The sequence below is a fragment of the Rana temporaria genome, chromosome 7 (assembly GCF_905171775.1).
Source record: "Rana temporaria chromosome 7, aRanTem1.1, whole genome shotgun sequence".
Lineage (NCBI taxonomy): Eukaryota > Metazoa > Chordata > Amphibia > Anura > Ranidae > Rana > Rana temporaria.
Genome location: NC_053495.1, coordinates 80,660,213 through 80,676,126, shown reverse-complemented (window position 1 = coordinate 80,676,126; position 15,914 = coordinate 80,660,213). Strand labels below are relative to the sequence as shown.

The window sequence follows — 15,914 nt, the reverse complement described above, 5'->3', positions numbered from 1 at the left end:
CAACAAGACTACAGTTGACGTTCCGGAACCCTCACCCACCCTGCCTCACCCTCCCTACCCATCCCGCCCCCCCCCCCTACTAGGTGTCTCGACTCGACTCGTAGTCACCTCCGGATTCTTCCCCTCTCCCCCCTCTAGGACTGAGACTCGGGATCCCAACCTCTACCACTCGAATACCTGATTTCCCCCCTCCTCTGTCTGTCCCCTACTACCTTATAACCCTTCTCCCTATCCTTTCTACATCCCGCGCAAACCAGATACTCATTCCTCTCTCCCTCCTTCTCTTTTCCTTTCCCTCCTAGAGAGCCACTCCTCCTCCCCTTCCAGCAAGTTCACGGCCTCTCCCGAAACCCCCAGCTGAACTCTATAACTCTGCTAAATGGATAAGTCCAACCATTTATCTCTCAAATGCCTATCTCTGAATGTGAAGGGCCTTAACATCCCTGAGAAAGGGTCGAAAGTCTTGGCAGCCCTCTCCAAACACAAAGCACACTTTTTACTACTTCAGGAGACGCACTTCAAGTCAGGAGCAGTACCCAAGCTTGCAAATCACATATACAAACAAGCCTTTCATTCTACAAACCCCTCCTCTAAGACCAAGGGGGTCTCTGTCCTCATTTCTAAGCATGCCGAATTCCGTCTGACTGACACTTTGATTGATCCAGAAGGCAGATTTATCTTCCTTAAAGGCACGTTCGCAGCTAAACCAGTCACCATAGCTAACATTTACAGCCCCAACGAACACCAAGTTACATTCTTCAGGAAGATGGGAGACTTGCTCTCCACCGTCCGGGAGGGACTGTTAATCCTCGGCGGGGATTTTAATACCCCGTTAAATCCAGCCCTAGATTCCTCCACCGGCTCCACCGCGCTCCCCTATCGAGCCCTACGCCAGATTGAGATGCAACTCCAGAACCCAACACTACACGACACTTGGCGTACGCTCTTCCCAAACACCAAAGACTACACATTCTATTCCTCACCCCACCAAAAATACTCGAGAATAAACTATTTCTTTCTCTCCCAAGCAGACCTGTCATTTCTCTCTCACGCCACTATAGAGCCAATGTTCTTATCCGACCACCATCCGATAACAGTGACGCTATCATTCCCAGAAGTAAACGTCTCCACTAAAACTTGGCGCCTAAACCCCTCTCTATTGAAGGACCCTGTTACAGTAGCCCAGATCAAGTCCCACATTCAAACCTACTTTCATGAAAACTCTGACCCAGACATTACACCTGTCACTCTATGGGAAGCGCACAAATGCGTAGTGAGGGGGAAACTCATAGCCTTAGCGACTGCCGCCAAAAAACACCAGGAACGTGTCAGAACACTCATCCAAACTATCAATAGATTAGAGGGGATACATAAACAAGCAGCCTCACAAACCGTCCTACAGGACTTGGTGCAGGCCAGATCTACACTCCTGGACGAACTTGGGAAACGTACGAGGAGGCGTTACGTTTTACAACAAAAAGTGTTCTATGAACAAGGCAATAAAAGTGGCAGGATGCTGGCCCGCATGATACAGGCAGCCAGGCCTTCCTCCAAAATCCAAATTCAAGATAAACACGGGGCTCTCCTCTCTAAGAATGAGGATATAGCGAAACACTTTGAGAAATTCTATGCTGACCTCTACAATTTACCCCAGGCGAGTCCAGGAGGTAGCACTGCCTCCACCTGAGCGTCCCGAATACGGGAATTTCTGGCCGAGTACTGCCCCAAGCCCATTTCCTCACAACAAGCCAAAGCCCTAGAGTCTCCCCTTTCCAAAGAGGAGCTCCACTTAGCTATAAAACAGATGAAAGTGGGGAAGAGTCCGGGCCCGGACGGCTTAACCCTTGTTTACTACAAAACATTCCAGGAGACTTTAAGCCAGGAGATGCTCAAAATGTTCAACTCCCTAGCAGACCCTCAAGCCCAGATGGGCAGACTTCTAGAAGCCCACATAACGGTCATTTCTAAGGAGGGCAAGGATCCCTTACTAGCTGCAAATTACAGACCAATCTCCCTCCTCAACGTAGATATTAAACTCTACGCCAAAATTTTAGCCAATCGAATGCTCCCTCTCATCCCGGGACTGGTCACGTTAGATCAAGTGGGGTTTGTACCAGGCAGAGAGGCCAGACAATTCCATACGCGCCCTAAACTTACAACATTGGCTACAGACGTCGACAGCTAGGGGCTTCTTTCTATCCCTTGATGCGGAGAAGGCGTTTGACAGGGTAGCCTGGGACTACATCCGAGAGATCCTAAAGGGCATAGGCCTAATGCCTCGCATGGCTACATATATTAACGCCCTCTATTCCAACCCGTCGGCCAGGGTAAGGACCAACTGCTTCCTGTCAAGCGCCTTCTCCATTAGCAACGGCACCCGTCAAGGATGCCCCCTATCCCCTCTAATTTTCGTTCTGACACTGGAACCCCTCTTGAACAAACTACGCAATAACCCTGACATTAAAGGAGTTACCATAGCGGGAAGGGAATTCAAAGTTGCTGCTTTTGCAGATGACATCCTGCTGTCTTTACAACTGCCCAAGATCTCACTGCCAAATCTCCTAAAAGACATAGGCCAGTTTGGAGAAATCTCAAACCTAAAGATAAACTATTCTAAATCATATGCCTTAAACGTCTCGCTACCACACCAGAAAATGCTACATTGCCAGGATTCCTTCCCATTTAAATGGAAGGAGGTGGCTATTACATACCTAGGCATTCAGATTGCCAGGAATATGACGGAACTCTACAAACTAAACTTCCTGAAAGCTCTTACAAGGGTCCAGAAAGACTTGAAAGACTGGGCAAACATTTCCTGGTTTGGCCGCGCAGCCCTAATCAAGATGGTGATCTTACCCCGTTTATTATACCTAATACAATCTATCCAAATCCATCTCCCCCTTCTTTTTTTGCGGCCTATAGACAAGCTTGCTCTAGTTTCCTGTGGAGTAATAAACCTCCACGCATTAAATACTCACGTCTCACTCTCCCTAAGGAGCGTGGTGGAATCGGACTGCCAGATCTCTACAAGTATTATTTAGCTTGTCACCTGACAAGGATTGCGGATTGGAAAATCCACTACCTAGAGAAGGCTTGGGTAGCCTTGGAAAGGATATCAATTCACACTCCAACGCACATACTCCCGTTGCTCCCACCTCATATATGGCCCCAGGCAATTAAAGCACACCCCCTAATCTACCCGACTCTAGTAGCTTTCAATAAAGCAGTTTACCAACATAACATCTCCTCCCACCTAGGCCCGCTGACGTCACTAAGGGGGAACCCGGACTTTCCCCTGGGCGACCCCTCATTTCTCCATAAAAAATGGCCACACTCGGATATTTTCGCGAAACACTTGTTTCAGGGAGGGAACCCGCGATCTTATGAGGGACTGGCAGCTGAGTCGCGCACGCAGACTATCCCGTTTTGGCCATACAGACAAATGACACCATCTTTCGTCCAAAGCCCCGAATACGACCTGGTCCAGGCCCCTTACCCGTTTTGAATCTCTGTGCCTTCGGCAAGCTCCACAAAAGGCACCTCATCTCGTCCATCTACAACTTCCTCCAGACAGACTCCTTCCCATCCTCCTCCAAACACCTACATGAATCCTGGGAGAAGGATCTAAAATTAACCCTCACGGACGAGGACTAGGCAAACATTTACCAGACAGCCCACAAAAGTTCATTAAACGTAGCAATCCAAGAAAATGGGTATAAAATCATTACCAAGTGGTACAGGACCCCCTCACGTCTGCACAAATTCTCGCTTACAATCCCTAACATTTGTTGGCGATGTAATACTGATGTGGGATCCATGATCCACATATGGTGGGAGTGTGGGTCCATCCAACCGTTTTGGGAGAAGGTACACTCCATCATTAAGACGGTAACAACATACGAGCTGGACTACAACCATGCCCAGTACCTCCTACACCATTCAACCCTTCCGAAAAGCTCTTACCACAAGTCTTTGGCCATGCATATGGTGAATGCAGCCAGGCTATGCATCCCTAACCATTGGCGCTCACCTGACGCACCCACCATCAGAGAATGGCTATCTAGAATTGCAAAGATTGCAGAATTAGAAGAACTTATTTACACGTCCCAGGAACGTTTACAGAAATTCACCCTAACCTGGGCATGCTGGACCCACTTCACATTTTCTGACAACTACAGATCCTACTTTCCCCCCTGAACCAATGCATTAAGGAATTGACCACATCCTGAAGGACACGCACCCTTCCCATCCCCGTGTCCATATAAAGGAGGAGTGGCCTCCACTCCCTCTCCCCATCCCCTCCCCCTACCCCCATCCTTTTCATCTCTTTCCCTCGCTTGGAATACCCCAATCCCCCATTTGATAGCATCGTTTGTTGGGTATTCTCTGTTCATTTACATGTTGCGATGTATGTATGTATGTATGTATGTAACTGAAACCAGTTGTACTTCTGTTTTGAAACTTGTCTATTGTGACTGTCACATACACTTGTAATGCTCCTTTTTACATCAATAATAAAAAATCTTTGTGGAAAAAAAAAAAAAAAAGAAAGAAAAACAGAGACAAAAAGAGAAATCCTCATTGTGCAGATGAGAAAGGTCACACTCACGAATCCACCGATAAATATCAGCAAACAAACAATCCTCATTTGGCTGCTCAGCATACGATGTGTCTCCTCATTCGGATGTGCAATCCGTCCCATTCGTAGCTCTTCCCCCACGCGTTACATCACTAGACACGTGACTTAATCATGGGTAACTCATGGGTGTCCTCCTCAGCTCTGACACAGCTGAAGGGAGACCGGGGATGCAGAAGATTTCCTGCCTCTGTGCCGTGCCGATTTCTGAAGATAAGGTCAGATAATGAAGAGCCAGAATCCGAATTGCCTCCAAATTATGATTATCCTTCTGCAGCAACCTGTGTGAAGAAACTTGCGGATAATACCTGTAGAGTGATAATCCATAGAGGGTGTCCAAGGAGATAGATTGTTATGCTGTTTTAAATCTACCATCTGAAAGTGACAAGTGAGGAGTTGCACTGAGATGCTGTTTTAAATCTACCATCTGGTGAGTGTTTTCCCCCGAAGGGGACCCCATATCCCCCCACGTGGTGAATTCTTTTGGTGATTGAAGCACATACTATCAACACTTCTGACCTGGTCATCCCACACAGCAAATGTAGCAAACCAGGGGTTTGATATCAGGCTCTGTACGGGCCTGATTTTATTTTTCTGCTTTTATTAATTGACTGTTTTTACTTAAGCAGCTGCTCTTTTACATTGTTTATCATTTGGACAGATTATTTATTTCCTTTGATTTTTGAATCATCTTAAGCGCAGGGTTGTACTATAATGAGTGGGGCCAGTGAATAGTACTTCTGAATATAGAAGAATAGATTCTCTTTAATGCATCGTCAGCAATTAGGTTCTACTCACACCTATGCAGGTGCGAAGATTTGCACTTTGTTGTTTATTGTATTTAGGGCATCCCATTCAACCGGATTTTCAATGTGTTTTTCCTCCAATATGGAGAACCCACTAGATGTACCGGTTACATTAGGAAAAAAATATGGAGAAAATGCAAACACCTACAAGCTAAAAAAAGCCAGTGGGATAGATTAAATATTGCCAGAGATGATTAAACACGGATCCCCAGATGTACATGTTGCAATATGTAGGGCCAAAACAAGTGATTATGAAAATAGTTGTCAACTATTTTCATAATTGATCGGCCGATTAGTTGACCTGCATACCAAATGCATTATTTGTTTACATATCAGGAAATACAGTGAAACACACATACAGCTCAGTACACCATCCGCATGTCAATAAGTGACTGAGAACTTGTGAATGTGAAAGGAGCAATGGCTCATGGGACATTTAGTCCAGGGCAGGAAGCGAGTGGCTTTAAAAGGCAGATTTTTTTTTTAACTTGCTATAGGGGCACTCAATACTATACTTTGCAGCTTACTGTTGGGAAACTCTGAAGGCAGGAGGAGCCAGAAGCATCCGTGGGGGACCCCAGAAAAGGAGAATCAGGGCTGCTCTGTGAAAAATCAGATCTGTAATCAAGGCACTGATCAGTGCCCCGATTACAGTAAAGCCCCAGTACCACCAGTGCCTATTAGTGATGCCAGTCACTGCTGTCTTTGTTTCCATCCATGCCTGCTCATCAGTGCTGCCCAGTAATGCCCATCAGTGCAGCCTCATCAGCTCCCATCAGTGGAGGAGAAAAAAAATTACCCATTTGCAAAATTTACTGACAGAAACTAAGAAAAAATAATTCTTGGTCATTTTCTTTTTTTACCCCTGACAGTTACTCATGCAACTGTACCCATAAGAGCAATTTTAGAAGAGAGTTTTGACCTGTAAAGCATTTGCTATTTTTGTTTCCTCTGTATATTTTTGTCACGTTTGTTTAATCGGACGATAGATGGATAACTTTTGTTAATAATTTGTATTCCGCAATAAACTTTACATTGCAACAGAAAACAAAAAAAAAAAGAACAGTGATACACAGCCCACTGAATTATATATAAGTGAATTAAAACACTAGAGGCAGCAAAAAGCTGAAGTAAATTATATGATAGAATACTTCAACAAAACACCAAACCAACATGAACATCAAGGTGCAATAGATAAATACTTCAGCAAGCATTTAAAACAGAACGTGAAAAAAAATATATAAAAATAAATATAAACAAGTGATGTCACTCAAATGTGATAAAGAAGACGCAATGTATGTGATTTAAGCTAATAGAATAAAGTCTTTAGAAGGTGATCCCGAAACCAAACTTGAGCATTGAGAGGAGAGATAGCTTCGGTGCAAACACCTCTTGTGGCCCCTAAATGCTCACCTCACGGCTGTAGCACGGACAGCCAGAAAAAAACCTCAGGTGTATATTAAGTAATGCAAAAAACTTCATGAGTACCCTCACAGTATTACGCCAGCCCTCAAAATTTGCACTCGCGTGCTAGCATTTGGAGAGTGGATTTAAGCTGTGGGCGAGTGATAACAGTTCTGCATGACCAACAGTCCAATCTGTGCCTACCACTTAGAGCCACGCTGCGATTGGCGGCCGAAGAGGAAAGGTGCGTGCCCAGGAAAAGTAGTCGGGTGAGCCGCACACATGCAGAGCAGTACACAGGTGCTCTCCTTACAATTCTCGTTAAGCCATGGGACCTGATAGTATGACCTCTCTGAGCCTGGCTTCCCAACCTGAAATATGTAGCTGGAGAGCATAGAGCAGGAAGGAACAAGTGAGCTGGAGGACTGCGATTATCACCACTCTGGGTGTCCCAGGTAGGCAGTGCAGCACAGCGCTCACCAAGAGTTGCCCTGACAAGAGAACGGCAGTATGCTGTGCGGTGTCAGTGTGCGCTGTGTTGTGGTGTCATTGGCTATGCAGGTGTGTGAATCTCGGTGCTGGATTGTACTCCCTCCCGCTGTGCTACAGCTCCTCTCTGCCCGACAATCAAAGAGAGAGAGAGAGAGAGAGAGAGAGAGAGAGAGAGAGAGAGAGAGAGAGAGAGAGAGAGAGAGAGAGAGAGAGAGAGAGAGAGAGAGAGGAGGAGGATGGATGGGGGTTTCAGAGGAGACAGCAAGAGAATGGGGGAAAAAGACCTGGTTCTAGAGAGAGAAGGCAGAGGAGGAGGGAGTCTTGTACATAAGAGGGAGAGCAATATTTGCAGAAGTAAAAAAGTCCATGTCCCTCTGGCTTGCCCCAGTGCCATATGCCTCTGGCTTGCCCCAGTGCCATATGCCTCTGGCTTGCCCAAGTGCCATATGCCTCTGGCTTGCCCAAGTGCCATGTCCCTCTGGTCTGCCCAAGTGCCCTGTCCCATTTTGTTAAAGTTGTTGTTGGTAATATTTAATTGTGTAACTTGATTTGGCATAAAACATTTAAACAGTGTCATTCCAAGAGATAATCTACAAGGGCGTGTTTAGGGGCAGAATAAGGGGTGGGGCAGTGTATGGGTTAGGTGAGGCAACAGGTGGCGAGTAACACTTGAGGCCTGGCTAGAAGCTCAGGGCTTGAAATTTTGAGCCCCGATTACGCCATATATCCCTTTGCGGTTTCCTTTACATGTAAACCTGGTGCGGAGCCCTTCAGCTACAAAGGGATATATGGCGTAATACTGTGAGGGTACTCATGAATATAATGAATCACATAACCATGCACTCACTCAGAGGACATGAATAGTGGATGTTGATAAAGAGAGAGAGGAAGCACATAGTATAGTTGCGCGGTAAAACGTGTTTAATGAAAAAATAGTAAAAAAAAAAAAAAAATATACCAGTTACTCACCGGTAGCTGTTTTTCTATGAGTCTTACAGGACGGCACCTTGAGAGTAGACTGGCTTCACCTGACAGGAAACACAATCAAAAAGAGGTTTAAAAACCCCGCCCCTCCCCGTGCACCTCAGTTCGTGATAAAGTAACCACCATAAGAGCACGGGAACCAGTATATGAAAATACAAACCATACAAAGTCATCAGGGTGGGAAATAGGCCTGCCCTCCTGTAAGACTCATAGAAAAACAGCTACCGGTGAGTAACTGGTATTTTCTCGAGTCGTCTTCCAGGACGGCACCTTGAGAGATAAGCAAGTAACCCTCAGGCCTACCTTAGGGCGGGACCACTGCCTGCAGGACTCTTCTGCCAAACGTCAAGTCTTGGGGTGACAGAAGTTCCACTCGGTAGTGTTTTAGAAAGGTGTTCTGGCTTGACCACGTTGCTGATCTACAGATTTGTTCCACTGAAACTCCTGCTCTCTCTGCCCAGGAGGTTGCTCTAGATCTCGTGGAATGTGCCTTGACTTTAGGTACTGTTTTGCCAGCCTTACTGTATGCTACTGAAATTGCCTGTCTTATCCATCTAGATATGGAGGCTCTAGATGCTTGGCAACCCTTTTTCTGTCCTGAAAAGTTGATTAGTAAGTGTGATGAGCGTCTGAACTCGCTCACCCTTTCTAAATAAATTAACAAACAGCGTCTTACATCCAAACAATGAAAGGTTCGTTCTCTTTCATTCTGTGGGTTTGCGCAAAAAGAAGGAAGTATAATTTCTTGTGACCTATGAAACTTTGTTGCCACCTTAGGTAGGTACAGGGGATCCTGACTTAGGACCACCCTGTCCTCGAATAAACGAAAATAGGGCTCTTTGATTGAGAGCGCTTGCATGTCTCCTATTCTTTTGGCCAAAAGAAAGGAGAATTTAAATACTAACAGCCTAACCGGAATGCTGTCTATCGGTTCAAACGGAGGTTTGGATAGCTGATCTAACACCAGGGAGAGGTCCCAAGGGGGAACTCTGGATATCTGTATAGGTGACAACCTATCCCTGGCCGTCAGGAACTTCTTAATAAGAGGATCCAGAGCCAGCCTCTTGTCTAAAAAGTAGGACAAGGCGGCAACCTGTACTCTTAGGGTTCTCGTAGCTAGACCTAGATCTACCCCTTCCTGAAGGAACTCCAAGATAACTGATATTTCGGGTAGTGGAGCTTGTCTTGCCGCGCACCAGCGTGAAAACACTCCCCAGGTCTTGGCATAGATCTTCCTGGTAACTTCCTTACGACTCGCTAAGAGGGTATCTATTACCTTCTCTGAGCAACCCTTCCGCTGCAGGTTCCACCTCTCAAGTACCAGGCCGTCAGACTGAAAAAGCCTGGCTCTGGATGAAAGATCGGCCCCTGCCGCAGAAGGTCCACCCGGACCGGGAGAGGGAGGGGAGGAAGGACTGACCACTGTTCTAACATTGGAAACCAAGATCTTTTGGGCCACCAGGGAGCGATCAGGATCAGCTTCCCTTGTGAACGACTCAGTTTTTGCAATACCCTCTGGATCAGATTCAGGGGAGGGAAGGCATAGGCTAGGTAAAATGTCCAGGCCTGGGCCAACGCGTCCACACCCTCCGATCCCTGATCCCGGGAGAGGGAGAAGAACCTTTCTATCTTCTTGTTCCTCCTGTGAGCAAAGAGGTCTATTTCTGGGATGCCGAAATGATGACATACCCAATCGAAGACCTCCTGACTTAGTCCCCACTCTCCCTGGAGAATGGGTTGGCGGCTTAGAAAGTCCGCTTCTAGGTTTAGGACTCCCCTGATGTGAACTGCTGACAGGGAGCAGACCCTCTGTTCTGCCCAGCCTAGAATTTCTAGGGACAACCTTAGGAGCGAACGGGACCTGGTGCCTCCCTGATGGTTCAGGAACGCCACCAAGGTCGCGTTGTCGGAGAGAATTTATATTTCTTGGTTCAGGATTCTCTCCTCAAACGCTTCCAAGGCTCTTCCGACCGCTGATAATTCTCGGAAGTTGGAAGACGACTCCCTTTGGCGTCGATCCCAGGAACCCTGGGCCTGTAGGCCCGCCATGTGGGCTCCCCATCCCCAGGAGCTGGCATCCGTGGTTATCCTGAGGGGGTTTGACTGGTTCCACTGAAGGCCTCTTCCCAAGTTCCGAGGAATGAGCCACCACTCTAGAGTGTTCTTTACCGACTCTGGAATGGAGACCCTGGAGTCTAGGGATGTTTCCTTCCCGTCCCAGGAGGAAGGCCTGTAGTGGCCTGTAGTGGAGCTGGGCCCACAGAACTGCTGGGATGCATGAGGTCATAAGTCCCAACAACCTCATGATCTCCCTGAGTGAAATATCTGCTGTTCCCCTGACAGACCTGACCACTGAGATGAGTCTCTGGACCTTGTCTACTGGTAGGAGAAGCTTTTTCTCTAAGGAATCTATTAAGAATCCCAGATAGATCTTTCTCTGTTCTGGGAGGAGAGAAGATTTTTCTCTGTTTATAATCCATCCTAAGGATTCCAGTGTAGTCAGGACGGTGGTCAGGTCCGTGAGAAGAAGTGCTCGACTGGGATTGAACAGCAGCAGATCGTCGAGGTAGGGAACAAGGGAGATGCCCTTCAGATGTAGAAAGGCGACCACCTCTGCTAGCACCTTCGTGAAAACTCTTGGGCTGGAGGCAAGCCCAAAGGGGAGAGCGGTGAATTGCCAGTGTTGGATCCCCTGAGGGGAAACAATGGCGAATCTCAGGAATCTTTGATGGTCCTGGTAAATGGGGACATGGAGGTAGGCGTCCTTCAGGTCTATGGTTATCATAAATACCCCTTCTAAAAGAAGTCCTTTGAGACTGTAAATGTTCTCCATGCGGAACCTCTTGTAGAGGAGATAAGTATTCAGGGGTTTTAAGTTGATGATTAGACGGAATTTTCCCGAGGGTTTTGGTACTACGAAGATGTGAGAGTACACCCCCTGACCCTGTTGGTCTACCGGAACTGGGACTATGACCCCCTGTTGTGCTAGGTCTGACACATTCCCTAGAAGGCTTGCCGCTTTGAGGGGATTTTGGGGTAAATGAGTGAGGAGGAAAATTGGTGGGGGAAGATGGCGGAATTCCAATCTGTAGCCTTCCTTCACTAGCTGCAAAATATGAGGACTCCGCGTTATGCTTTCCCAACCTGGAAGAAATCGGGAGAGCCTTCCCCCGACTCTCGAGTCACTTGGAGTCTTTCCCAGCGGGTTTAGGATCAGGGAAAAGGATTCCCCCTTTTGGTTTATCCTTTCCTGTGATCCACCTCCTATTAAAGGCCGCTCTTCGGTCTGAAGGTCGATTTTTATTCTGGGGGCCTCGAAAAAATCTCCTCCTATTTTGTTTAGGTTTGGGAGGGAACCGTTTACCCTTTTCTGAGGCCCCATGTTTTGAGCCATAGTGCCCTTCTTGAGGCGTTAATAAGAGCGCCCGTTTTAGCAGAGGCTCGAGCGGACTCAATTGATGCGTCTGCTAGATAGGCGACAGCGCTACCTATGACTAAGGGAATCTCCGATATCCTTAAACTTTGAAGTCTGCGGGATATGTTCCAACATCCTGGATAGCCAGGTATCCGTATTCCTGGCAATGCAGGATGAGGCCAGGGCGGGCCCAAGGGCTGCCGCATTAGCCTCCCAGGCCCTGCGAAGGGAGGTCTCTGCCCGTCTGTCTAGTGAATCTTTTAAATTCCCAGCATCCTCAAAGGAAAGGTCAGACTGTCTAGACAGTTGAGCTAGGGAAGCGTCTAGTTTAGGGACTTTGAAAAATTTGTTTTCTAGTTCCTCCTTAAAGGGACAGCGCCTTTTCCAGGTTTTGTACCTTAGTAACTTCTTTTCAGGTTCAGCCCACTCTCTTAGAACCAAGTCCTGAAGAGATTGGTGAACTGGGATAACCTTTGGCTGGGGTTTAGCCAAACCCTGGTACATCTTATCCTGTGCTGACGCTAGTTCGGCCGGCTGCTGAATCCCCTCAGAGGTATAGATAGCCGCCAGTAAACCACCCATGTCATCCGCTGAAAAAATGAATTTGCCTGATCTAGCATCTTCATCCTCCTCATCTGTCTGGCTATCAATGAGACCTTCTTCCTGAGCCTCTGAATCCTCAGAGTCTGACAGAAGAACGTCCCTAGCCCTCAACAATTTTGGAGCCGAGGTGGATAAGCTTTCCTGTGAGGAGGGTCCAGCTGCTAGGGGATCAGGTTCTCTGGTTTTTAAGACTTCCTTAAACTCTTTTAATGTGGAAAGCATCTCTGACTGAACCGTCAGGAATTCTTTCATTATTAGCAAAGTTTCCTTCCCTGTGAGTTTTTGAATGCACTTGGCACACAAAAGCTTGGAATAGTCTGTGGCTAGCTTAATGCTACAATTCCCACATCTTTTAGCTTTAGATGTATGTTTAGCAGAAACACTAGAAGCCTCCCCCTGGGCAGTAACCTCTTCCCCTGAAAGTAAAAGACAAGGCTTTAATACAAAAAAGGAGTAGGGGAAGGGAAGGGGGGTGTGTGGGGAATAAGGACCCAATCCAAGTGCCCCAATGAAGTTTTTTAGAGGTAGACTCACCCCTGGTGGGTTCCTCTGCAGCAGCGGTTAGTGCCAGGCGGTCCTCACGCTCCATGGCACCGTCGAATCGGGCGCCACTCTCTCCCCTGCTGCGCTCCGTGCGTGTGAGCTAACGCCGATGGCGGCCGCCATTTTGGTGAAGACCGGAACCGGAAGTGCGTCATCACCATGCGCCGCCATCGACGCAGCGTCGAAATGCTGGCTCCACCGAGAAACGAGCCTGGGAGAACAGCAGCCGAGTCCACAGCGCGGAGATGCGTCTTTACCCGGCCCAGCAGGTAGGAGGACGCTCGGGAGAGAGGGATTCCAGCCACCTAGGTGTTCTGAGGTAGCCACTATCCCAGATACACCTAGCAGGGGGGGGTTTCCAAAACAAAGTTTTCCTTCAGCTCCCCCCCCCTCAATACGGGGAGACCCTCTGGACAGGCAATAGCCTCACTGAGCTCAAGGCCTCCCAGGACCCATGGCTCATATTCCAGGAGGGGGACCACCAGCCCCAGGCCTTAGGTCTTTTTAGAAAACAAAAAAACGTTTCGCTGGGGGAAACACAATCATGAACTGAGGTGCACGGGGAGGGGCAGGGTTTTTAAACCTCTTTTTGATTGTGTTTCCTGTCAGGTGAAGCCAGTCTACTCTCAAGGTGCCGTCCTGGAAGACGACTCGAGAAAAAAAAAAACTCACATTTGTAGCAATGGTACGGTACAAAAAACAGATACGAGCAGCGAGCTCGTCTTCCTACCATCAGAGCGTGTTCAATCTAGTGCTACAGAAAATTTAATTTATATAATATTTGATGAGATAAGCAACGTGGCCAGGAGCACTAGATTGAACACGCTCTGACGGCAGGAAGACGAGCTCGCTGCTCGTATCGGTTTTGTACCGTACCATTGCTACAATTTATTAAACACGTTTTACCACGGAACTATACTATGTGCCTCCTTCTCTCGCCCTTTATCAACATCCTCTGAGGGATACACCCTATGACACTTGGAAGCCAGGAGGAAGAGGAAGAGAGACGCACAGGATCACTTGCGAACTCGGCATTTGTTGGAGATAGGCCCACTATTCATGTCTGTAAGGGGTTAAGGTTCTGAAGCTAGGGTCCTTCCTTAACCCCTTACAACCATATGTAACAGTTAAGGGTTTCAGAGTGAATATTATTTCACTCATTTTAGTAGAATTCTAAAAAGGCCTTGCACACATAATCTCTTAAAAAGTTTTTATCATCTCTGAACAAAAGATTATACATGCGGAACAAATTCAAGTCAAGAACAGTGCGATTGGTTGCTACGCAGTGGGGCGGTCCTAGCAATCAATCACTCACCTTTAACCTGAAAAGTCCTGCCCGTTGTCCAGAGCGGCCACGCTGCACGTCGTGTGACTAAGGTAGGGTTCTGTGGGGAGGGGGAAGTGCTGTGCAGTTATGGGGACAGGAGTCTGCTATCTAGGGGGGTCTGAGGGGGAAACCAGTCAGTAAGGGGAGGGAAGAGGACCCAGTCTGGGATGGGGGGGGGGGGCAGTCTGTGATGGAGGTCTGAGATGAGGGGCCTGTGACGTGCACAGGAGGCTGCGATGTGGAGGATATGAGGTGGAGTTATAGCACCAAAATGGCACTCGGACCTCCGCTAGAAGAAACATTTTATGATCAGGCCCCCATGAATTTTAATTTCACTACCCCCACCATAAAGTATACCCAAAACACATTCTACTACTCCAACCGAGTATGGCGATACCATATGTGTGAGACTTTTACACAGCGTGGCTACATACAGGAGGCCCAACATGCAGGGAGCAGCTTCAGGCATTCTAGGAGCATAAATTACCTATTATCTAATTTCCTTACTACCTCTTAAGGCCCATACACACGTTCAGACTTTCTGACAGACGTGTTTTCTCGGACAATCCAACTGTCTGTATGCCCAATTGGACAATTGTTGTCGGAATTTCCCCGGACAAAAGTTTGCTGAGCATGCGCTCAAACTTTCCGACAACAAATGTGTTACGTCGGATCATCCGATCGTGTGTACATCCGATCGTGTGTACACAAGTCCATCAGACTAAAATTCAAAAAGTACAAACACACATGCTCAGAACCAATGCTAAACATCAGACAATAGCAGAAGTTGTGGCGGTAAAGAGCTGAAAACCACGTGATTTAATGAATGTTGGCTGAAAACGTTCTACCGTGTGTATGCATACCAAGTTCACGGCCAACACCCATTCGGACAAAAATTCAAGGAAAAGTAAGAAGCTTTACACTTGAAGGCCCTGGAGCACCAGGACAATGGAAACGCCCAAAAAATTACCCCATTTAGAAAAGATCCCAGTGTATAATCTATGAGGTCTTTTGAACATGTCATTTTTATTACAAATTTTTGAAAAATGTGGAAAGAAAATTAAAATGCATTTTAAAAACACAAAGTTGTCCATTTATACAATATTTCAAACACATAGCATGTACATGCCCTAAAATAGATTCTCCTACTCCTCCAGAGTACGGCGATACCACATGTGTGAGAATAAAATTTTCCACAGCCTGGCCACATACAGAGGCTGAGTATGGTTGGGGGGGGGGGGTGTAGATAGGATGGCCAAGCATGGATGAGGATGGCCAAGCATGGATGGATGAGTATTGCAGAGTATGGATAGCTGGATAAGTATGACAGAGGGATAGCCGAGTATGGATTGCGGCGTATGGATGGTAGGATGAGGCTGCAGTTGTAACAGAGCAGCGCTGTGGGCACTACAGATCCAGCCCACAGCGCTGCTGCAACCGGTCTCTTCCCTCGCACTGTACCGATCGTTACAGAGAGGGGAGAGAGGAACTGGACATGACACCGGTTTGTTTACAAGCGATCACTCCGTGATGTCACGGATACTCCCGTGTGTACGATAATGTACGCTCTTCCCAGAGCTATTGCGCTGCACTGTAGCCGTCATTTGGCTACAGTGCAGTTGGTGGGATCTCAATCTAGGTGGACATGGTGAGGTCCCTCTTTAGCAAATAGGAGGTGCTGCTGATTTGCTAGGTTAAGTACAC

The 15,914-nt window shown here is 47.3% G+C and overlaps 1 protein-coding gene across 7 annotated transcripts in view; it reads right to left on the bottom strand.

The window, feature by feature from the left end:
* IPPK (inositol-pentakisphosphate 2-kinase) overlaps window positions 1–15,914 on the bottom strand; it is a 1,052,241-nt gene that overhangs the window by 964,807 nt on the left and 71,520 nt on the right. The gene's annotated exons all lie outside the window — the stretch shown is intronic.